Here is a 25,932-nt window from a genome sequence, read left to right on the forward strand (position 1 = left end):
TATATACATGATTCTGATATAATTCTGTATTGGTTAGTACATAAATAAATAACAAAAGAATCTTGCTCCTTAGAAGAAAACCAGTCAATCCTAAAGGAAATCAACCCTGAATATTCACTGGAATGACTGACGCTGAAGCTCCAATACCCTGGCCACCTGACGCAAAGAGCTGATTCAGTCAACTTTAAAGACCCTGATGCTGGGAAAGATGGAAGAGAAGGGGGTGACAGAGGATGAGGTGGCTGGATGGCAGCACTCACTCAATGGACATGAATTTGAGCAAACTCCAGGAGATAGTGAAGGACAGGGAAGCCTGGTGTGCCACAGTCCATGGGGTCACAAAGAATTGGACATGACTTAGCAGTTGAACAACAAGAAGGAGTAAAGGAATGAAAAACTACCCCTTATCTCTTTTTTCCCCCATTTTTAAAGTCTTTATTGAATTTGTTACATTACTGTTTCTGCTTTATGTTTTGGCTTTTTTGGCGGCAAGGCCCGTAGGATCTTAGCCCCCTGACTAGGGATTGAACCTGCACCCTCTGCACTGCAGGGCAGTCTTAACCACTGGAGCGCCAGGGAAGTCCCTACCCACTACTTCTGAAATAGCAAACCTGAAAATGTACTAGGACATGAAAGTGAAAGTGTTAGTCGCTCTGTTGTGTCCAACTCTTTGGGACCATATGGACTATAGCCCGCCAGGCTCCTGTGTCCATGGAATTCTCCAGGCAAGAATACTGGAGTGGGTAACCATTCCCTCCTCTAGGTGTCCTGACCCAGGGATCGAACCCAGGTCTCCTACACTGCAGGCAGATTCATTACTGTCTGAGCTGCATGGCAGGTCCTTGTTCCTGATGATAAAGAATAAATGGCCTTGAAGGACACTTTAAGATTAGAGGTTATCCTAGGTACCTGTACTAGCCAGTTTTCAAGAGGGCTCCTAGAGATCCTTGCCGCTGGTAACAGCAGCCTCAGGCAAAATCTGAGTGTATCCTCATGAAAGATTCCAAGCAAGAATTTCCTAACCAAGCCCTTTCCAAATTCCTGACCATATGTGATCACTATTGTTTGAAGCCACTACATTTTAGGATAACTCATTACAGATACAGAATGTATTGGGGTGAGGTTAAGTTATTGAAGGTTACTAAGTGGAGCAGTAAATGGTCAGACATACATCTAGAAATAATCCTGCCTTCGAGGTAGAAGTTAGATGAAGGGGGTGGATACTGAGAAACTAAAGGTCAGACACGACTGAGGAAGGGATCATACCATCCACAAGTGAGGAAGTAGGGACTGAGACCATGTGGCAATCAAGCTGGAGGTTAGAGAAAACTTCAGAAGCAGAGACCTGATTGAAATAAAAAGTGCTTATATGGGGTTTGTTAGCACTGCTGCTGGGGAGACACAAGTTCTAGGAGAACTTGAATTGTGTTCCGCCATACTACAAAATGAGGGAGGCTTATAAAGGCAAAAACTGTAAGGTTAGAGTCAGTTAAATGAGCCCTTTATCAAGAATTGTAATTGGAACTGCCAAGAAGTCAGGGTGCTTATTAAGTAAGGATTGTTTGGGGTCTGAAATGGTCACACAGTTGCAAAGGGAGACCCTGAGACCATAACGTTCCAGCTGGCAGATGGTGTCCTTGGGTCTGGTATAGTTTAGTAAAATTCAGGTTCTCACTGATGGAGAGACTGCTAGAGACCAGATCCTAAATGGCTCCCGGACTCCATTTTTGTATGCCTGAACTGTGATGACACCATTATAATTTCTCTTTGTCATCAGGATCAAGAAGTGTTTATAAAAGAAACAGGAAAGATAGAGACTAAAATGATTTCTGTGTTTTTTTTTTTCCTTCTAGAATCAAATGTACAGATTCCCCAGCTTTGGCTATTTGCTGAAGAAAGAGTCAGTCCCATGCTATTTCTCCATCTCAGCTCAGAAATCTCCTTTTGAAGGTCTCACTCTTATCTGAGATAAATGTATTTACCTAGTTGCACTTTGTGGATTTATATAGTAAGTACTAGATAAAAATATCTTCCCATAGCTTGGGGGGAAAGATGGAGTACGTGAGTATTTTCCTTAAACTAAGTGTTCTTTAAAATATTTTGTTCTTCAAGGTTTTTCTTACATCAGCATTTTTCTATTTAAGAAACACTAAAAATGTAGTCTTCATTTCAAATGTTCTTTTAAGTTACTTAATATTTTTAAGACATCAATGATGTAATCAAGTTTTAATAGTAAATTGACTTACTTTAAATTCAAACTTACCCATATGCCCATTAAGAAATTAGCCAAGGCCTCCCTCGGCATTCTCTTGTTAATGGCGGGCGGCGGCTGCTGAGTGGGACGCAGGTAACTGCGGCCCACACAGGCAGCCTCCCTGCCTCCTGCTTTCCTAGTGCCAAAGCTCGTCATCATGGCCGTGGTGCCGCCCAATCGATCGCAGAATGGCTGGCCCCGGGAGTCACCCAGTTCGGCAACAAGTACATCCAGCAGACCAAGCCCCTCACCCTAGAGCGCACCATCTACCTGTACCCTCTTACCAATTCCCTTTTTGGTACAAAAGAGCCCCTCTGTGAGGACAGCTCTGTTGCAGCCAGATTTCAGCGCATGAGGAAGGAATTTGATAAAATTGGCGTGAGGAGGGCTGTAGAAACGGTTTTCATTGTCCATGAGCACGGGCTACCCCATGTGTTACTACTACAGCTGGGAACAACTTCTTCAAATTACCTGGTGGTGAGCTTATTAACCCAGGAGAAGATGAAGTTGAAGGACTAAAACGCTTAATAACAGAGATATCGGGTGGTCAAGATGCAGTCCTGCAAGACTGGGTCTTTGATGACTGCATTGGCAACTGGTGTAGACCAAATTTTGAACCTCCTCAGTATCCATATATTCCTGCACATAATACAAAACCTAAGGAACATAAGAAATTGTTTTTGGTTCAGCTTCAAGAGAAAGCCTTGTTTGCAGTCCCTAAAAATTACAAGCTGGTAGCTGCACCACTGTTTGAACTGTGTAACAATGCACCTGGATATGGACCCACTATTTCTAGTCTCCCCCAGCTTTTGAGCAGGGTCAATTTTATATACAACTGAATTGCTGCACAGCAGAGAAGGCAGTGGCACCCCACTCCTGTACTCTTGTCTGGCAAATCCCATGGACGGAGGAGCCTGATAGGCTGCAGTCCATGGGGTCGCTAAGAGTCGGACACGACTGAGCGAGCGACTTCACTTTCGATTTTCACTTTCATGCATTGGAGAAGGAAATGGCAACCCACTCCAGTGTTCTTGCCTGGAGAATCCCAGGGAGGAGGGAGCCTGGTGGGCTGCCGTCTATGGGGTCGCATAGAGTCGGACACGACTGAAGCGACTTAGCAGCAGCAGCAGCAACAGAGAAGTAAGAGAAGCCATCTCTGTGTGCACAGCTATACACAGCATAGAATAAACGTCCAGGAAGAGCTTTTTTGGTATTATCTCTTTCCCAGTCCTGAAATTACCACCTACTTTCTGTGGTCTGAATAGTAAATGAATATTAATATGAAAAGCTAGATTGTGCTGTTAAAAGAAAAGAAAAGAAATTAGCCAAGAAAAAACAGGGACATTAATCTCCTAAAGTTTTTTTTTTTTTTTTTTAAGGCTTTCTTTTTAACTTTGGAGAAATCTTTTGGGAATAACTAGTTTTTACTTTGAACAAACATTTATCTGTAGTTCAGTAATTTTTTCCATTTACCTCAGACTCCATTCTTGACCTGTTGTGGCTTTGACCCTAAACAAGACTCTCTTTCTTTGCTCAAGTGGTACTGTTAGGGATTTCCCAGCTACCTGTGTGAACCTAAGAAACATAACACTTCTGCTTAAAAACCATGTTTGAGCTCATGAAAAGAAAAGTGAAAGTGTCAGTCGCTCAGTTGTGTCTAACTTTTTGGGACCCTATGGACTGCAGTCTGCCAAACTCCTCTGTCCATAGAGTTCTCCAGGCAAGAATACTGGAGTGGGTTGCCATTCCCTTCTCCAGGGGATGTTTGCGGCTCAGGGATTGAACCTGGGTCTCCTGCATTGCAGGCGGATTCTTTACTATCTGAACCACTAGGGAAGCCCCCATTTGAGCTCATGTAAATCAATTAACAAACAAATAAACACAAAGCAACCTAGTTGAAAAATGGTCAGATCTAAAAAGACATTTCTCCAAAGAAGACATACAGATGGCCAACAAATACATGAAAAGATGCTCAACATCTCTAATCATTAGAGAAATGCAAATTCAAAACTCCAATGAGATACCATCTCACACTGGTCAGAATAGCCATCATTAAAAAGTCTACAAATAACAAAGGCTGGAGAGGGTGTGGAGAAAAGGGACCCTTTCTACACTGTTGGTAGAAATGTAAGTTGGTGCTGTCACTATGGAAAATAGTATGGAGATTCTTCAAAAAGCTAAAAATAGAATTGTCATATGATCCAGCAATCCTACTCCTGGGCATATAATTTAAAAAGATACATGGACCTTTATGTTCATAGCAGCACTAGTCACAATAACCAAGACATGGAAACACTTAAATGTTCACTGACAGAACGAATGCAAAAGAAGCTGTAGTATATATATATATATATATATATATATATATACACACACACAATGGAATACTACTCAGCCATAAACAGAATGAAATAATGCCATTTGCAGCAACATGGATGAACCTAGAGACTATCATACTAAGTGAAGTAAGTCAGAAAGAGATACCATAAGATATCACTTATATGTGGAATCTAAAATATGACACAAATGAATTTATCTATCAAACAGAAACAGACTCACAGACATAGAGAACAGATCTGTAGTTGCTAAGGGGGAGGTGGGGCAGGAGAGGGATGGGTTGGGAGTTTGGGATTAGCAGATGCAAACTATTATATGCAGAATGGATAAACAAGTCCTACTATCTAGCACAGGCAACTATATTCAGTAGCTTGTGATGAACCATAATGGAAAATAATATGAAAAAGAATATATATATAAATATGTGTATATATACTCCAGTACTCTTGCCTGGAAGATCCTATGGAGGGAGGAGCCTGGTAGGCTGCAGTCCATGAGGTCGCTAAGAGTCGGACACGACTGAGCGACTTCACTTTCACTTTTCACTTTCATGCATTGGAGAAGGAAATGGCAACCCACTCCAGTGTTCTTGCCTGGAGAATCCCAGGGACGGGGGAGCCTGGTGGGCTGCCGTCTATGGGGTCGGGTCGCACAGAGTTGGACACGACTGAAACGACTTAGCATATATATATATATATATATATATATATATATATATGAGTCCCTTTGCTATATAGCAGAAATTAACACAACATTGTAAATTAACTATAGTTGAATAAAAATTAAAAAGAATCTTTTAAAATCCCTATGGGGAATTCCCCGGCGGTCCAGTGGTTAAGACTTGGTGCTTTCATTGCCGTGGCCCTGGGTTCAATCTCTGGCCAGAGAACTAAGTTCCTGCAAGCTGTGGGTACGGCCAAAAAAAAAAAAACCATCCCTGTGTTTGAATCATTTCAAAGAAATATAGAGCACAGATCACAGTAAGGTTCATTCCAGGTTGTGTAGTGAGAGTTCAGGGCACTTGGAAAGCTCCATTCCAGTGACTGCTTTTCCTTTGTTTTTCCATATTCTGGGATCCCATTATTAGATAAGCATGATTCTAGCATTAACTCTGATGGGTAGGTTTTTTCCCCACACTAAGCAAATCTCTGACACGAGCTGAGTGTCCTAAAATTCAACTCAATTCTGACACCACCTAACCAAACATCATCAGATCCCACGGATTGAGGGCTCAGTCCTGCAAGACTGCCCCTACTTCAGATGCCAATCACAAGTCCAGACAGTTACCTGTGCTTCTGACCCAACAGCAAGAAATTAGAGGTTTCCATGACTTCCTCTTGGGGTGCGATTAATTTTCTAGAGTGACTCGGGGAACTCAAACCACTTTACTCACTGGATTACTGGTTTATTACAAAGGATATTAAAGGATTGGAATCAACAGCCAGATAATAGAGATATATAGGGGGAGGTCCTAAACAAAGGAGCTTCTCTGTCCCCATGGAGTTTGGGGCCCAGCACAGTGGTATGTGAAAGCATTATGGTTCACCAATGTAAAGTTCTCCAAATCCCATCCTTTTGGGTTTTTACGGAAGCTTCATTACATAGGCATGAATGATTAAATCATTGGCCACTGGTGACTGATCAACCTCTAGCTCTCCTCTCCTCCCTGGAAATGGAGCATGGGACCGAAAGTTCCAATCCTCTTATTACTTGGTTGGTTCTCTTGGCCTACTGCCTTCAATCTGAGGTGCAGCCCGAAAGTCACCACTCCATCACAAAAGACACCTTGGTCATTCTCTTCACTTGGGAAATTCCAAGGGTTTTAGGAGCTCTGTGCTAGAAACAAGGATAAGACCAAATACATATTTCTGAGTATGAATGACAACATCACAGTGAATCATCATTAGATGACTCCAAGAGTCCCTTACTAAATTGTATGTGACCTTTGTCACATATGTCAACAAGAAAGGCCACATACAATTTAGTAATTAATCAATGGTAGATCTAAGAAAGAAATGGAAAATTGTATTGCTGCCAACCTGAGGATTATAACCTGGGAAACAATCTTTCAGAAAGTTCCGAGGAATATTTCCTTCTTTAGAGGTCGAAGTACAGTGATATAAGTCTTTAAGACAAAGGGCTATAATCAATTGACAGTTTACACAATCCAGATTTACATGTGGCTCTTGGCCCTTTACAAGGTTAAGAAGGAAGGTTATCTCCTAAGGAGCTGTGAGCCTTTATGACTTTAAGAAGGAATTTTATCTCCTAAAGAGAACTGGTTAAAGCAGATGTACAACATGCACTGAAGGAGAAGCCCACGGCCCAAACAGGCAAAGAAAAATTTTATTTAAAAATTTAAATTTAAAAATTAAAATTTTTCTTGTCTTGCCATAAAATGTGAATTTTATTTCAGCACCTTGTAGTAAAAGATTTTCCACTGCCCCTAGGTTCACTCTCCACCCACCTTCGGCCTGCTCTATAATAGGGTGGCTGACCCCTACAGACTGGTTCAGAGCCTTTGACTTCTGCTGCTGCTGTTGCTAAGTCGCTTCAGTTGTGTCCGACTCTGTGCGACCCCATAGACAGCAGCCCACCAGGCTCCCCCATCCCTGGGATTCTCCAGGCAAGAACACTGGAGTGGGTTGCCATTTCCTTCTCCAATGCATGAAAGTGAAAAGTGAAAGTGAAGTCGCTCAGTTGTGTCCAACTCTTAGCGACCCCATGGACTGCAGCCTACCAGGCTCCTCCGTCCATGGGATTTTCCAGGCAAGAGTACTGGAGTGGGGTGCCATTGCCTTCTCCAGCCTTTGACTTCTAGTTGGGTTTAACCAACAACGATCCCTGGGAGAGATCAGAGGAAGAGAGGAGAGTGAAGCTGTTTGGGGAACCACTGACTGAAACCACCTGCCCTGGTCAGGCACCACAGGAACCAGACACTCACATGAGTTATCTTACAGCAGGAGATCTTGGTAAGGAATGTGGAACTAACAAGCTACCACCAACTGGAAGAATTCTGGAAAGGTCAAAACGAGAGAGGAGACTCCAGCCCACATGTCCTACCAATCTCCCAGAATCCTTCTCCTGGAATCCATCTTGGTTGAGCAATCCATGTGCCACCAGGAAGGACTCTGAGTCAGAATGTTTGGCCAGAGACAACTGGAAACTAACCAAATTACCATTAAATCTGAGACTTAGAGCCACGTGGCAGAGCAGTTCTCCTGGGTTCCCTTACCTTACTATTCTCCGCCTGGGCACCTCTTCCCAAGAGTCTCTTGCTTCGTTAGCACTTATGTCTCCTCTGACAATTCATTTCAAGTGGAAGATAAGAGCCCACTCTTAGGCCCAGGAGGTGCTGTTATAACTGCCCAACTTTAAGCCTGAAAGGTCACCTTGGGCAGCTTGGGTCCCATGACCAAAGGTCACAGCTCCTCTTCTGGCAAGCTCCATGCGTCTCTAGAGATTCTGCTCACTCGCTGCATCCTTCTGGGAGTAGGAGTGGGAATACCCTTGGGACTGCTGTCCTTGTGGTCTCTCCTTACACACTACATGTACTTGTGTAAATAGTACCTTTATTAAACCCACCTTGAATTATCCTAATTTGAGTGTGCCATCTGTTTTCTCCTGGGACTTTGCCAGATACTCCTTGATAGAAGCAATTTACTGAGCTATTATTGGCCATAAACATCCAATTATAAATTATGAGATTGCTTTTCAATATATAACTAACTAAGGCTGAGCTCAGAGGGAATGGGACCTACAACAAATAAAGCTTCATAGAGATAAAAGAGAAACAACACAAAGCAACGGGAAGAGCAAGAGGTTTGAAATGAGATCTCAGTTTGAGTTCTAGATCAGCAGTTTACAACACTTTTGGGGCCTCATTTTTCAATAAAGTAAGAGTTTTTAAATAGATCGGCAGTTTTCAATTTGCATTTCACAAAACCCCACAGCTTCACAGAGGTACCTCAATGTCCACTAGCTTGGGAGGGGAGAGATGCAAAGAAAAAAATAGGTAGATGGAGACAGAACCCCCCTCCCCCCCACCCCGCTCCAACCAGGGCAGCTGTGCTGTAGGCTTTACATGGAATGAGATAACCAAGGATGTGACTGAGGAGTCCAGATCAAGGACAGGCTACTTTGCTCTGGAGATTTCTCAGGTCATGGATGCAAAACTGGGTATTCCTGCTGCCAGTCCTCTAGGGAAAAGTGGGCTTTGATATATGTGTGTGTGTGTTTAAAGAACAGTTTGGGATTTCTGCCCTCTGTGTACAGTAACAGACTTCCCTAGTGGTTTAGTGGTAAAGAAACTGCCTGCCAATGCAGGAGACTCAGGTTCGATCCCTGGGTCAGGAAGATCTCCTAGAAAAGGAAATGGCAACCCACTTCAGTATTCTTGCCTGGGAAATTTCAGGGACAGAGGAGCCTGGAAGGCTACAGTCCATGGGGTCACAAAGAGTCGGACACAACTGAGGGATGAACACACACAGAGTGCGGCACCCTTTCTGTCACAAAGCGTGGAAGTCTTATCTGTGTGCGGTAACACTGGGTGGGAACCAACATCCCCCGTCACTTTTCTAGGAGCCATTGCAGGGATCTGTGGTGCGGGACAATCGGGCAATGTTTCCAGGGTGGTGGAAGCTGTCCAAATCTGATTTCCCACAACCCACACTCCCAGTAGAGACCAGTAGGCAAATTAAATGCAGGACTGGGTCCCAGCATGAGTTTTAGCCCTCTGGTGTTCATGGATTTGTAACACAGAGGAATTTTGCAGAGGGAAGGAAAAAAGGATTTTCCTGAGACTGGTGTGTGCATGTGTTTGTGTGTTGTTTTGATGTTAAAAGGAATGTGATTAAATTTTAGACCCCTATTTGGTAGAAGCAACATGTATTCATGACATATAGATAGTGTGCAGTACATAATAGGTGCTCAATAGCTGTGGAATAAGTTAATGCATGGGTGAAAAGTGGATGAATTCTGGGTCACACTGCATTACAAGCTAAAAATTCTGTTTTTTAAATACATGAATGAAAAGCAGTAAGCTAGTTCACATGGGCAATATGTTTGCTGTGCCTGACGAGCATGCACATACCTGTTCTGGCTAGATTCCTCTTGCAGGTTCCTCAGGGACTATCAGCTAAGGCTTCTGGCCACCCTTCCTGGCCAGTAGCCAGGAAGAGTAGGGCAAGAAAAGGAGAGTAGGGCAAGAAAAAGAACAGAAAAGTCAAAATTTCAACTGATGTACATTTTAAATCTTCGTCTTTGTTATTTTTTTTCCATTACAGTACAACAAGCTCAAAAAAGACTTAAATAATTTAAAGCTGCATAGTAAACTCATTAGATTTTTTCCCCCGACTTTTCATTTTGAAATAATCATAGATTTACAGGAAATTGAAAAGTTAGTACAGAGAGACTAGTGTATACTAGAAACTGTATATCCAGCAACAAAATATATATTTTTAATGTAAAATCTAGTTTTAAATATTTGGGGGCCACTTTACTCCATTTAATCTTTCTTCTGAAATGCTGATTACTTTAAAATTTAGGACCCAACAGACAAAATTTATATTCTTGCCCGCAGAATCTCATGGACAGAGGAGCCTGGAAAGCTACAGTCCATGGGGTCACAAAGAGTCGGACATGACTAAGCGACTGACACTTACTTATTTACTTAATATGGTATTTCTGATTAAGAAATCAAGTTGGAACAAAAAATGCACTTTTCTCCTTTTCAGATGATAAGCCTTTAGAAAAAAGGATCACTCAATAGGAAATATACAGAGATTAAGTATTGTATTTACATGTTTCCAAAAATTTTGAGTCCTCTGTGGACTATTAGTTGCCTGCCTTTCTAGAAAGTAACCGGTAGAGGGCACTCTAACCTTCAAAGACTGCAGAAAAGCCCCAGAATTGCCAAAAGCCTTATCTTCTACCTTCTGCAAGTTACTTTTCACCTTATTATGAGCTTGCCTGTTGGATGACTGCTGAGTTTTGCGTGCGTGTGTGTGTGTGTGTGTGTGAAGAAAATAAAAAACTATGAACTCCCAAATAGCCGTCTTCAGTTCAGTTCAGTTTAGTCGCTCAGTCGTGTCCGACTCTTTGCGACCCTATGAATTGCAGCAGGCCAGGCCTCCCTGTCCATCACCAACTCCCAGAGTTCACTCAAACTCACGTCCATCGAGTCGGTGATAACCGTCTTAATATTACACAAATAATTTTTTTTATTAAATCCAATGTTCTTGCATCAGTGTTCCCCAGTTACTCAAATTTGTCTTTGAATTATTTTTATGATACAGGATTCCCAGAGATAACTTACACATGATTATCAGGATTGCATAATCCTGAACACTCTTGCCTGAATCCACATCCATTGCCTGAACCTAAGTCCAGTGCAGATGCATTTCTGTGCCAGCCTTTAATTAACCTGTGAAAACACTGATGCACTCCAAGCAGTTTGGCAGGGCAACAAAGCATGCTCTTTTTTCACCTTTTATAAACAGTGCACAAATAGGATTATAACTTCCCCACGAACATGCAGATGAAACTAGAATTTCACCAGAAATCAACATGTGCTTTAGACGCACCAAAGTTCCTCTGGAATTGGGAGGAAAACTATTTTTGCCAAAGATCTAGCATAGGTCAGGCACTTGCTAGGTGTCTCCTGGCCATAAGCTTCATTTCGGACTCCTATTGTCAAGCCTACCTTACAGCTGGGGAAACAAAGATGATCAAAGACATCCAGCTAGCTAATGGCGGGGGGAGAAGCAAACGCAGATGCTTCTGGCCCCAGGAGCCTTTTCACTCGGGGACTCTGGTGTGTGTTCAGCCACCCTGCCACAAATTTCCCTGGCACTTTCTGGGACTATATTTCACAGGGAGGTTCACTTTCAGTGATTCCTGGTTGTTTGTATTTTGGAATTTGCCTGTTGACTGAATATACCGTCTGTTGTTATGAAACTGCCCCAAATCAGGGTAATAAGGTTTAAAAAAAAGAAACAAAGAACTTTTTTTTGTAGGGGCTGACTGTTGGGAGAGGGGGGTTGGGCAAGGGCAGTGAAGAGAAACGTTTGTTTTTCACTCTGTTATTTCTGTAATGTTTGAATATTTTATGATTTGAACATATTTATGCATTATTTTTTGCAGTATTTTTAATAGAGAAGGAAAAAAAAAAGAACCTTTCCAGGAAAATATGAAAAAACAATGTAGAAGGGGCCACAATGCAGTATATGTTCTCTTTTTATGATATATTTATAGTAATTTGAAGATAAAGACCTCTTTTGAGAGAGGGAGAAAAAGGACCAAAGTTTCATTATATGGCTATTCTCTTCTCTTCATCCCTCACACCCTACACTCAGAAACACAAACAAAAGCCTCTTATTGTTTCCCCTGACGGAACAACGATGACTAAGTGAATAAATCATCCAGTCACCAAAACTTCATTCCCAGTCATTTGACACCATTTAGGGAATACTATGTTGGAAATGTGCAGCTGTTCGAATCCCCATCAGCACCACCCCTTCAGATGAGCAGATCCGAGGAATAGGAAAGAAGTAGTCAATACAACAGTTTCTAAATGAACGGTGGATGTTCCATGTCAACAATCACGCTCTTAATTTGAAGGTGAAACGGCTGAAAACATGTTTCTTTCTCCCTTTCTTCCCAACTGCAGCACAGATTATTTTCACACTAAATTGGAGGAAATAAGGTTACATATTTTTAGGGTTAAATTTACAGTCTGTTAAATTCATTCACGGTCCTACAAACAACTTTACAGTAAGGTTTGTGCCAGGAAACTGAAGTACAATGGGGTTAAATTTTAGACGCGGAGAGGGTTGAAAAACCTCTCCCTGGTGATTCAGTATCTGCAGAGTTTACAGCAGAGAAACTCGACAACAGGAACAGAGTCAGGACACTTCCCTCTCCTCTATTACTCATACTGCTTTGCAACCTTATCAAAGCTGGTGCATTGTGGAAGCTCTATTTATTCTAGTTATTCTGGCACAAATTTCCTTTGAGTACCTCAAACCTCTTTTCAACATTTAGTAGTCAGTATCCTACTTTCTCTTGTTCTCCCCGACTTGAATAACCTGGAATGCTTCTGTATTCAGCAGTGCCTCCTGTGTGGGGCACATTTTGTACATATATATTATTATATACACTCACATGTGTGTATATATATATGCATCGCACATACACGTATATACTTGTGTATATGTTATATGTCTTAAGAAACTGCCTACAGAGCAGACGTTCCTTTCACCTGCCTTTACTGGTTTTCTCTCTAATCCTTTTAAAATCATTGAGTTGATAGGTTTGTTCTTCACAATTTTTCAAGGTAATCATATGCATAAGATCTAGCCAACAAGCTGAATGGATTTGCTGTAGTCACTGCGACTATGTTCACCTATTTGCTATCTTTATTCTTTTGGTTCTCAAGACTTCTTGGCAAATATCCTTTTCAGATAACTTCTTAATTCATTAATTTAAGGTGGCCTCTTGTTTTTAATAGTACGAAAATTTATTGTTTTACGTAGCAAGAAGTCCAGAGGTGGGGCGGCTTAGGAGTTGGTTAGCTCAGTGGATCAATGTTGTCAGGGACACAGATTCTTTCCACTGTTCCCTGGCCATCCCAACTGAGTTGGCCTTCGTCCTCCCACTTGTCCCTTCACGGTCTCATCGGCAACTTCTCTTCCTGATGATTACTCTGGGTTCTTTCTCCCATTTTCCTTACCTGAAGGAGTTCTGCCTCAGGAGATCTGAAGATCTGGGATTTTGCACCTCTAGCCTGCCCTCTACCTTCCCCCTCCAGAAGGTTACCTGATCTGACTCCAGCTGGCATAGGTCTGGGTCCCAAGGCCCCTCTTCTAGAGAACTAATTTGAATTTAAAACCATGTGCAGCTCAGGGGTGGGATTCACTGTTTCTTCCTTATTACCTGGGCACTCCCCACTCTCCCCACCCCCGGTGGGTCTCCAGTGTGCTTTGCTGCTCCTCTGGCCTGGAAGTCTTCCAGGGTTCAGAATGATCTGTCCCCTAGGAAAGTCACCATCCCGAGGCTCCCCCTCACTCCTCTGTGACTCTCTTCACCTTCCCTGGGAGAGAGTCAGGTTCCTAACTCCACTCATGGCCTGCTGGTCTTGTCACCTTCCTGTTCTGTCAGTTCTTTGACTTGAACAGGCTGCACGCCCCATTCCTTTCCTACCCAGACTTGTCATCATATAGCTGCTGTTAACATGTATCATTCTATTTCAATATGGTTTAAAGCTAAGATCTGAAAAATAGTGGGATTATATTCAGTACAAGTCACTTTTTCAAGAAGTACATAGAAGATGACAAATTTCTGCATTTAGTCACGAGGCCCACTGCTGTAAACAAAAATTAAGAGGAAAACAATAGTTCTAGCTCCAAAGGGGAAAGGTTATCGGATTTCAGAGTGAATGGATGACAATTAAATGCAATATGTGGTCTTTTTTCCTTTTTATTCTTTTTGATATCTAGATTAAAAGAAAAAAAAACCTACAAAGGATATTGTTGGGACAAATGAAAATATTTTAATATGGACTGTGTATCAGATTCTACTAGTGCATTACCATTACATTTCCTGAGTGAGAGTCTTATTCCATGTAGGAGGAATGTCCTTGTTCTTAGGAAATACATGCTAACGTATTTTGGGATGAAGTGTCAGTGTCTATAATTAACTCTAAATGGTTCAGCCAGAAATAAAAAATTAAAAAGAGAAAGCAAATGGGGAAATTCAATTGATGAATCTAAATGAATAGTATATGGTGTTCATTGTACTATTTGTAATTTTTCTGTTTGCAATTTGTTTGAAATTTTCAAAATAAAAAGATGAGGAAAAGCTGTGACTTGTAGAGAAAACCATCCTTCTGATTCAAGGACTCGGTGTGTCTATGTGTGTGTGTGTATGTGTGTAGGCTGCATCAAGGTTTAAGTTTAGATTTAGAGAAGTTGGAGGTATAATCACTCAAGAAACAGATGTGATCATTGTCTACTTAAAACCAATAAAGTTTGATCTATTTTAACGGTCGAAGGGCTGCTTAGCAATGCTGCTTCCCGAAGGCAGGGGTTGCGTCAGTCTGCTCTCTGAAGGCCTCTACCACCTGGCAGACAGCTCTGTTAGCTGGATGTGAGCCCCATGAAGGAACTGGGCTGCATATCTCACTGCAGTAGCCGTGCTCAGATACAGGCCTGGCTGCCTGGTTCTGTCCCACGGACTGGGTCCCCATGGGAGGTGGGAAGTAGTACATTGATCCTGTCAGTTGTCAGGCTCTGTTCCAGGCTCTCATGGACACCATTTCTTTTTATCTGCACAGCTTCCCAGTAGGGTAGGAATCATCATTCCCAGCTACAAATGAGAAAATGAAGCTCATGCATGATTAAGTTTTAGCCTAAAGCTATAAAATTGGGTAAGTGGAAGGGCTGAGATTCCAATCGGGTCTTTCCACTAGAGACAAACCTAATAGCTTCTACTAAAGTTGGTCTCCCTGACTACACGCTGTTCCAATTAGAACAAGATGCATGAATTTTGGATAGCTTACAAATTATCAACTTGGTTGTGGAGCCAATTTGTCAACTTACCAGGGAGAAACTGAGGTCATGTAAGTTTGCCTATGAAGTAGAGCTGTCCACTACAGTGATGACACAGCTGAGTCCAACAGTTTGGCTAAATCATTACCGGCTTGTGAACAGCTCTGAGGGACCCTGCTGCAGCAGCTGCACTTAATATAGGAATTCATTCACATCTCTTTAGGTCGGCAACGTTAAAGAGTTTTGTTTTTTACTTTTTAGAAAGTGACCCAGGAATTAACTCCTGAATTTCAATGGTCTTTCTTCCTACAGCTGATTCTCCAGGGCCAGTAATCCTTCACTTTTTCAATGTTCTGAGTATGACTTTAAACTTTTTTTTCGTTTTGAAAATACTATTGAAAGTAGAGATGGGTATTATTTTCATTTTTTTCTTTCCAGAAGAAAGGTTTTTTAAATTTTAAAAGTGATATTTTTATCAGATCCAAATCTATAACAAAAGCTGCTAGTTATTAATATGGCATTAAGAGGTTTATGTGTTTTAGGTACTCCTCTGAGGGGAGAATGTTGTCCAGGTCACTCAGCTACTAGGTGGCAGAGACAGAGCTGGAACTGGAACTCAGATCAGGCTAACACCAAAGTCCATGTTCTTAATTACAGTGGCTCCTAATTACAAAAACATATGTGCTTATTACCAACACATTTGAAAAATACAGGAAGTCTAAGGAAGAAATAAATCCTCCTGAAATTCTGTCCAATAAAATAAATCACCAGTAACATTGTCTTCAACTTATTTCTCTGCTTATATCTTATGCATACATGATAAATTGATACATTGGCTTAAGTATTAAGTGAAAAGCATGACACAAAACTACACTTAATAATTTTACTTTTCAAAAATATGTGGAAAAGGTAAATAGGACTCTTATGCCACATTAATTTTTAAATCTAATATTATATAATGAATGCTTCCCAGTATCATTAAATATTGCTCAGAAACATGATTTTTTTGAGAAACACTTTTTAAAGGCTACATGTTTCATTGTGTAAATTTTCTGTATTTTAGCCTTTATATTGATCTTTTTATCATAAAATTGTGAGAAATATCTACATAAAATTTTTTTCTATTCTTATGAATGATCAAATATATACTGAGCTCCTACTGTGTGCCAGCTACTGTGCTCAACACAGGAGAGACAAAGGTGAACAAAAGAAGCACGGTTCCATTCTTTGGGGAGTTAGCAACCTAGCAGGGGAGATGTAATAAACATTAAACCACTGATCACATACAGATTGTAAATATATTCTGTGATAAAAAGGAAAGGCATATGTTTCTGGATGGCACACACCGCCAGAAAGACCTGCCCTAGCGTGTGGGGGATCATGGAAGTTCTCTCCATAGAAGTAACATTGGGCTTGAGATCTGAGTGAAAGGTAGGCACTAGTTGAGCAAGGAAGCTGGACAAGAGCATTCTAGGCAGTGGGAACAGTGGATACAAAGTCTCTGTAACAGGAAGCAGCACATGGCATTGGAGGAACAGTGGAGGAGGGGCTAAAATCATGATGCTAGGTCAGGAAATCTCTTTCCTTTCATAAAGAAACAATTTTTCCAATCTTGGTTTAATTTAAAATTTAGGAGCTGATTTCCACGTATTTGTGAATTTCCTAAATTTCTTTCCATTACTAATTTCTAATTCTACTCCATTGTGATCAAATAATATACTTTGCTTAAATCCTCTGATTCAAACTAGGAAAGTGAAGATAATTTTTTGTTTTGTTTCTGTTTAATCTTTCAGGACTTGGATGGCACATGGTGGCAGTGAATAGAAGGACTGAAGTATCACCCCACCCTGGTTATAGGGGAAAACACAGCTCTGCAAAGAGAAGGATCAGGCTGTGATCCATCATATGATTGCACTGATCAATCTTGGTCTCAGTATTGGTGGGGCAACCAGATATTGTGTGGACCTGAAACGATGTAGCACAAAGGACATAGTGTCACCCATGAAGTATTCTTACCCAAAATGTTTAACCTGAATCTAACCAACCTTTTATATCCAACTACCAGCTTACAAGGAATAGAGGAACAAGGGAAATGACATCCCAAGGAAATCATCAGAGTGATAAGGTAGGAATATTCTTCAGGACATACAGAGGTTCTTCAACAAATCAACGGCACTAAAAAAAAAGTGTTGGAGACTACGCTAGATTATAAGAGACTTATGAAGAATAAAACCAAATACAATATGTGGATTTTGTTGGATTGTGGTTTGAACATACCAGTTGTAAATGATATTTTGGGGGAAATTGGGGAAATTTTAATGTAGATCAGGTATTAGATTATACTAAGAAACTGCTAATTTTGTTAGGTGCGATAAAGGTCTCTGGTGTACAGCCAGGGCTCAGAATCTCAGGTTTGGGCTCAGTGAGACTCGGGCCCCAGACCTAGGTGTTCACAAGATCAAGAGTAATAATACATAAAAATTCCAGGAAGTCCCATGGATTTTGGGGAAGCATGTGAATTTCACTGGACTGAAAACTGTTCTGAAGTCCCCAAGGAGCCAATATTATGATCAATTCTTCAGAATAAGTCAATAATGAGTAGAGTCATGTGTTATCCAATTTTCACCTGATATATGTCACTGTCCAGGAAGAAAGTAACCCTTCCTGTTGGTATCTTTGGTAAAACTTCAGTTTTGGTCAGTTCTCTCTCACAACTCCTTCCTCATGTCCATGCATGAAATGTGGGGATGTGAAAAAACTGGCATTAGTAAATGGGATTTCTTAATTTGCTTTCGATAGGCTTGTTTGTACATCACATGAGCTGAAGTTCATGCTACCTTAAAAAAAGTTGTGATGGTTTGAGTTGTCTGCTTTGTTTCTGTTAATTTAACTATTCATAGGATCCATCACCCTAATAAAGGCAACCACAAATTAATTACCATGGCTTGGATGGCCACCCACCTAATTCCACTGACTTTGGTCCAGAAATACTATAGAAAGTAAGGTTCTTGAATCTCTATTTAAATCTCACTTCTCGTACACCCGTGGCAGATGCATGTTGATGTATGGCAAAACCAATACAATATTGTAAAGTAAAAAATAATAATAAAAAAAATTAAAAAAAAAATCTCACTTCTCTTATCTTGATGTAGAGCTTGCAGCCCCAGATTCTACACAGTGTTTCTAAGCACTGGGAAAAAGAAGAAATTCACATTTATTAAGAAGCCATTATTGGCCAGGCATTATAATAACTACTTAATCTATTTTCACTCATTTAAATGCAAATTAATATAAAGTAGTAGTTAAGAAGACTGAATCTAAAAAAATGAAATCTGAGAGACAAAAATAGGGAGGAAGAGAAGAAGCAGGGATGTAAAATCAGTAAAATATTAACAATTACTGAATCTAAATGGAGGGTGTATAGGTACTCTGTACTATATTCTTTCAACTTTTGAAATTTCTCACAATAAAAAAGAATGTCCTTAAATAGATAAACATAGTCATCATGTGACCTAGCATATGACTGCTAGATACATAACCAAGAAAAATGAAAGCCTAAATTTGCACATAAGAACACTTGTACACACATGCTCACAGCCCCATTACTCCTGATAGGCAAAAAGTGAAAACAACCCAAAATTTGATTGTATGGATAGATATCCATACAATGGCATATTATTTGGCAATAAAGAGGAATGAGGTTCTGATATATGCAACAGCATGGATACATTTTGAAAGCATTATGTTAAGCAAAAGAAGCCAATTGTAAATAAAAACATATTTTATTATTGTATTTACATAAAATGTTTAGAAAACACAAAACTATAGAAATATGAAATAGATTAGTAGCTGCCAAGAGCTGGAAGCAGGGGATTAGGGTTGAAGTGATTGTTAATAGATATGAGATTTCTTTGTGGAATTTACTCAGTGTTTAAATGTTCTTTTGATGAATTTGTTGGGGAGAAAGTGGACTCCCCGTCCTATTCCTCCACCATCTTAGGACCATCTCCTGAGATTTCTTTTAGGGGGGATAAAAACATTTTTTAAATTCATTTCAGCTGTACTGGGTCTTAGTTGTAGCACACAAACTCAGTTGTGGCACAAGGGATCTAGCTTCCTGACTAGGAATTGAACCCAGGCCATCTGCATTGGGAATGCAGTCTTAGCCACTGGGCTACCAGGGAGGTCCCTAGAGGGGATGAAAGTGTTTTAAAATTAGATTTTAGTGATGACTGCATAGCTATGAATATACTAAAAACCACTGAATTTTACACTTTAAGTGGGTGAATTGTATGACATGTGGATTATATCTCGATAGAACTGTTTTAAAAAAAAGAATGAAGTCTGGAGTCAAGACTGCCTGAGTTTGCAGAGAAATGTTAATACATCTCACTATGATTATATGTTTTTTTCTTCCCCTTATATTTCTGATTTTTGCTTTATGCATCTTTGTTTCTTTGTTGTTAGGTGTCTAATGGTTTATGATGTCTACCTTCTCTGTGAACTAAACCTTTTATCACTAAAAATACTCATCTTCGTTTCAAAGATAAACTCAAAATGGATTAAAGATCTAAATACAAGACCAGAAACTATAAAGCTCTTAGAGAAAAACATTGACAGAACACTCAATGACATAAATCAAAGCAAGATCCCCTATGACCCACCTCCTAAAGTAATGGATATAAAAACAATAATAAACAAGTGGGACCTAATTAAACTTGAAAGCTTTTGCACAGCAAAGGAAACTGTAAGCAAGGTGAAAAGACAAACCTCAGAATGGGAGAAAATAATAGCAAATGAAACAACTGACAAAGAATTAATCTCCAAAATATACAAGCAGCTCATACAACTAGGCAAGCAAAAATAAACAATCAAAAAGTGGGAAAAAGACCTAAACAGATATTTCCTCAAAGAAGACATACAAATGGCTAACAAACACATGAAAAGATGCTCAACACTGTTCATTATTAGAGAAATGCAAATCAAAACTACAATGAGATAATCACCTCACACCAGTCAGAATGGCCATCATAAAAAAGTCTACCAATAAATGTTGAAGAGGGTATGGAGAAAAGGGAACACTCTTGCCCTGCTGGTGGGAATGTAAATTGATATAGCTACTATGGAAGACAGTATGGAGATTCCTTAAAAAACTAGGACTAAAACCACCATATGAAAAAAAAAAACAAAAAAACAAACAAAAAAAAAACCACCATATGACCCAGCAACCCACTATAAGGCATATGCCCGGAGGAAACCAAAATTGAAAAAGACCACATGTATCCCAGTGTTCACTGCAGCACTATTCACAATAGCTAGAACATGGAAGAAACTTAGCTGTCCATTGACAGACGGATGGACGAGGAAGCTGTAGTGTATGTATACAATGGAATATTACTCAGCCATAAAAAGGAACATATGTGAGTCAGTTCTAATGAGGTGGATGAACCTACAGCCTATTATACAGAGTGAAGTCAGTCAGAAAGAGAAAGAAAAATCTTGTATATTAATGCATATATATGGAATCTAGAAAGATGGTACTGATGAAATTATTTGCAGGGCAGCAATGGAGACATGGACTATAAACAATAGACTTGTGGACCCAATGTGGTGGGGATGGCGGGGAAGAGGTGGGGACGGTTGGAGGGAGAGGGTGGGATGTATGGCGAGAATAACAGGGAAATTTTGCTGTATGACTCAGGGAGCTCAAACAGGGACTCTGACAACCTAGAGAGGTAGAGTGGGGAGGGAGATGGGAGGGAAGTTCAGGAGGGAAGGGACATGTGTGTGCCTGTGACTCATTCATGCTGATGTTAGGCAGAAAACAATAAAATTCTGTAAGGCAATTATCCTTCAGTTAAAAAAAAATTTAATAAAAAAAATTCATCTTTGTTTCATTTAAACAATAAATTAAAAAAAAAAAAAAAAGACTGCCTGAGTTTGGATCCTGTTTCTGCTGCTTTCTTTGTTATGCAACCTCAGGCAAGTTATTTAACCTCTAAGCAACTGTGTCTGTAGAGAAGTAGCAGCACCACTACTAGCCTTGTTTGAGGGGATGATCTATGAAAAAATCTATGTGAAGTGCCCAAAGTAAATGGTGAATATTAGCTATCATTAATATTCCTGATAATCCAACAACCCTAGAAGTTGGCACTAATCCCATTTTTCACATCGGAGCTCTGAGGCCCAAAAAGGTTAATAGTTTGCCTATGGTCATGAATCTAATAGAAAGTAAGAGTGGGCATTCTGACAACACATGACTGCAAAAGCCAGGCTTTTCCACCATGTAATTGTGCCTGCCAGAGTGGAGATATCTTTAGTGGTATAATATACATTTAAAGAAAGTGCTTCAAGAATCATGTAACTCATATGAGAAATCAATATGCTGAAAGAGACCCACATAATTTTGACATAATTTTTTATGCCAAAGTGGTATTATTTAATATTTCCCAAACTTCTCTACTCCTGCTTCATTGACTATGCAAAAATCTTTGTGTGGATCACAACAAACTGTGGGAAATTCTTGAGAGATGGGAATACCAGACCACCTTACCTGTTTCCTGAGAAACCTGTACGTGGGTCAAGAAGCAACAGTAAGAAAACTTACCTGGAACAACTGATTGGTTCAAAATTGCGAAAGGAGTACAACAAGGCTGTATATTGTCACACTGCTTATTTAACTTAATAGGTGGCTCCTTGGCTCAGACGGTAAAGCATCTGCTTGAAATGCAGGAGACCCGGGTTCGATCCCTGGGTTAGGAGATCCCCTGGAGAAGGCAATGGCAACCCACTCCAGTACTCCTGCCTGGAAAATCCCATGGACTGAGGAGCCTGGTAGGTTACAGTCCATGGGGTCGCAAAGAGTAGGACACAACTGAGCGACTTTCACTTTTTAATTTAACTTATATACAGAGTACATCATGTGAAATGCTGGGCTGAATGACTCAGAAGTTGGAATCAAGACTGCCGGAAGAAATATCAACCACCTCAGATATGCAGATGATACCACTCTAATGATAGAAAGTGAAGAGGAACTAAAGAGCCTCTTGATGAAGGTCAAAGAGGAGAGTGGAAAAGCTGGCTTAAAATTCAACATTCAAAAAACTAAGATCATGTCATCTGGTCCCACCACTTCATGGCAAATAGAAGGGAAAGCAGCAGAAGCAGTGACACATTTTATTTTGGGGGGCTCCAAAATCACTGCAGATGATAATTGCAGCCATGAAATTAAAATATGCTTGCTCCTTGGAAAGCTATGACAAACCTAGACAGCATGTTAAAAACCAGAGACATTACTTTGCTGACAAAGATCCATTATAATCAAAGTTATGGTTTTTTCAGTAGTCATCTATGGATGTGGGAGTTGGACCATAAAGAAGACTGAGCATCAAAGAATTGATGCTTTCGAACTGTGGTGATGGAGAAGAGTCTTGAGTCTCTTTGACTGCAAGGAGATCAAACCAGTCAATCCTAAAGGAAATCAACCCTGAATATTCATTGCAAGGAGAGATGTTGAAGCCCTAATACTCCAGCCACCCGATGCAAAGAACTGACTCACTGGAAAAGACCCTGATGCTGGGAAAGACTGTAGGCAAAACGAGAATAGGGTGGCAGAGAATGAGGTGGTTTGATAGTATCACTGACTCAATGGACATGAATTGAGCAAACTCCAGGAGATGAGTGAAGGACATGGAAGCCTGCTGTACTGCAGTTCATGGGGTTGCAAAGAGTTGGACATGACTTAGTGACTAAACACGTAAAACTTCTCTAGCTTGATCTGATATAAAGAGGTGCAATAAGATCATAATTTGTCTTTGTGAGAAATAAGCAGACTTTCCTTCTATTCATGGGGTGTTTCTGAATCGTACTGGGCTATTTTTATGGCCAGGTTAATGGAATTAATAACATATTATCTAAGCACAGCACTGAACACTTCCCACCTGTTATGGCTATTGACATATTTCTTCTCTTCCCTTCTCAGCCAAGCTCTTTTAGAGATGTTAAGGATTATAAAAGTAGAATATACTCAGTAAATTGTTTTTGAATTAATAAATGAATGAACAAATACATGCAAGCCACACCCTTTGGCAGTCATTGGCTCTAATGTGGCAATAGATTTTCCTAGAGATTGAGAACTTCATACTAAGGACCAGATGGAGAACAAGATTTACAGCTAAAGAGTCAAGGTCCTCTTCATTCCAGAAATGGATAAAAAGTCATAAGTCCTTTTTAAGTTGTAAATTCAACTACCGCTTATTTCCAAAAATTACTAAAAGTTCTCATTTAATCACTTCCCCCTTTCCTCCACACACAAAACCAAACACACATACACAGCTAGGATCCTTAAATCTGTTAAATAATGCCTGATTAAGGTTAACAATCTAGTAAAGGATGAATCTGAGTGGCATAAGTGACTCACTATGGAAAGCCTTCCAGCTATCATAGGAAAACAAGTCTGGGTGAGCACTTAAATACACAAGTCTAGCCTACTACACCAATTAGACCCAAGTTTTACACTTCCCAGAGACACTGGCACCCCACTCCAGTACTCTTGCCTGGAAAATCTCATGGACGGAGGAGCCTGGTAGACTGCAGTCCATGGGGTCGCCAAGAGTCGGGCACGACTGAAGTGACTTAGCATAGCATAGCATAGACGTATACCTGGCACGTGTGCCTGGCACATATGATACACTCAGCAGTAAAAGCCTGCTGGCCAAAGGACAGAAATTGTCCCTTTTTCTTTGGTTCCTGTTCATATTGCCCATATTTTAGATTAGAATTCTCATTTTTTTTCAGGTACAAATTTGAGTTCTGTGTTGGCCATAGGCACTGCTGTAGATGAGAAAACAAGAGGTTTGAAAATCATTCCTATCAGAGAAAGAGGAAAGTGAAGAGATTTATGGAAAACCAGAGTCCTTCATACTAGATGATACTCTTAGGTTTTAACTCGCTGCTCAGTTCAGTTCTCCTTATTCTGTGGTCATGGTATGGCCCCAAATGTGTCTAGTTTTTTGTTAATGTATGTCCATGAAGAGGAAAGAAGAGGCAAATCAAGAGGAAAACCCAATTCCAATTTTAAAAACAAGAAACAAAACTCCTCAAAGAACAAGTCAGTGATGTCATCTTTGAAAAGAGAAGGCAATGATTTAATGCACTCAAAGACTGTGAAGACTATGGGTCTCCCTGGTAATTCCCTGACAAAACAAATATCCAGAGATTAAAGAGGCAGGATATTCTACTGTAAAACCTGGAAAACACACGACTACTAAGATCCTCCACTGTTCATATGAAATTTATTTTTTTCAACATCCTTTTAATTTTGTTTTGGTCACGTCATGTGGCTTATGGGATTTTAGTTCCCTGACCAGGGATCGAACCCTGATCCTCAGCTGTGAAAGTGCAGAGTCGCAACCACTGGACTGCCAGGGTATTCCCAACAACCTTTCAATATAAATGCTTTCTATGTACCAGGGAACTATTTTCAGTGTTGGAGATGCAAATTAGGGGCTGAAAAGAATGTGAAGCATGAAGAACATGAGGAGACAGTTGTTAAGAAATAATATTGGTAGAGACCTTCTTTCAACCCTTTAAAGGCCCCACAGAGCACTGGCTATTCTCCTTCTTCCTTGACAAGTAAGCTTCTTGAAAGAATAATCTGTACGTATACTATGCTTTCCAGGTGGTTCAGTGGTAAAGAATTTGCCTGCCAAGCAGGAGACACAAGAGACATGGGTTTGACCCAGGGTCGAGAAGATTCCCTGAGGAAATGGCAACCCACTCCAGTGTTCTTGCCTGGACAATCCCATGGACAGCGGAGCCTGGCGGGCTACTGTCCAAGGGGGTTGGAAGAATCGGACATGACTGAGCATGCACGGGAGATACTACTGTACAGAATTAATAAGCATTTAGAAGCTTGTACAGCAATGTGACACGGCCATGCCACCCAAGCCTGTCATCAGTGGACCTGTCTTGTTTAAAAGTCTGGACCACTTTGGTTGCCATCCAACCCTTAGGGTAGCTTACATCTGGTACAACCGGCATGCTAGCTGTGTGTGGCAGGACTGCCCTAAGTCCACAATAGGTTAGAAATGAGGCACTGTGCTTCACTACAGACCTTTGAAAATCACAGGTATATATGACACTGTCTCCACATCATTTCTCGTTGAGTCTTCAAGCCCTTTCAATATGGCATCTGCCCTCTTCACTCTGCTGAAAATGATGTAGGAAAGGTTACTCACCTCCCTAATAGCCAGGTTCAGTGAATTCTCTCATCATCTATGACATCTCCGCAGCACTGATACCCTTGGCTTCTTTAACATAGCAGAAATCATGTTCTCTTCTTATCCCTCTGACAACTCCTTCTCTGTCTTCTTTCCAGGCAACTCTTCTTCTGCCTATTGTTCCTCATCTTGGGCTACACTCACACATACTACTGCTGGGCAACCTGACTGATGTCTCATATCTTCCAACCATATACTGTTGACTTCTAAATCTTTATTTATCAACTCGATCATATACTAACGTACTGAGAATGTTTACAAAATAAGTTTAAAGCTAAAAAAAAAAACCAAAGAATCAAGTTTTTTGTTTATAATTGTCTTCAAAATTATATATTTAGTTCCAGAAACCATTTTTATTTCAAATGAAATTGTATATGAAATTCTAACGTATAAAGCAAAATAAAAGCAGTTTCCTTGAAATGAAGGTGACCCCTATTCATTCAGTCTTTCACTTCCTGGGGCTTCTCAGTAATCACTAAAGTGCAGGATTTCTTAACTAGGGATCTTTGGACCC

The 25,932-nt window shown here is 40.4% G+C and overlaps 1 pseudogene; it reads left to right on the top strand.

Annotated features, from left to right (window-relative positions):
- Positions 1-2,411: 2,411 nt before the first annotated feature.
- LOC109575292 (cleavage and polyadenylation specificity factor subunit 5 pseudogene) lies at positions 2,412-3,107 on the top strand (annotated as a pseudogene).
- The last annotated feature ends 22,825 nt before the right edge of the window (positions 3,108-25,932 follow it).

Source organism: Bos indicus, chromosome 21, assembly GCF_029378745.1.
Source record: "Bos indicus isolate NIAB-ARS_2022 breed Sahiwal x Tharparkar chromosome 21, NIAB-ARS_B.indTharparkar_mat_pri_1.0, whole genome shotgun sequence".
NCBI lineage: Eukaryota > Metazoa > Chordata > Mammalia > Artiodactyla > Bovidae > Bos > Bos indicus.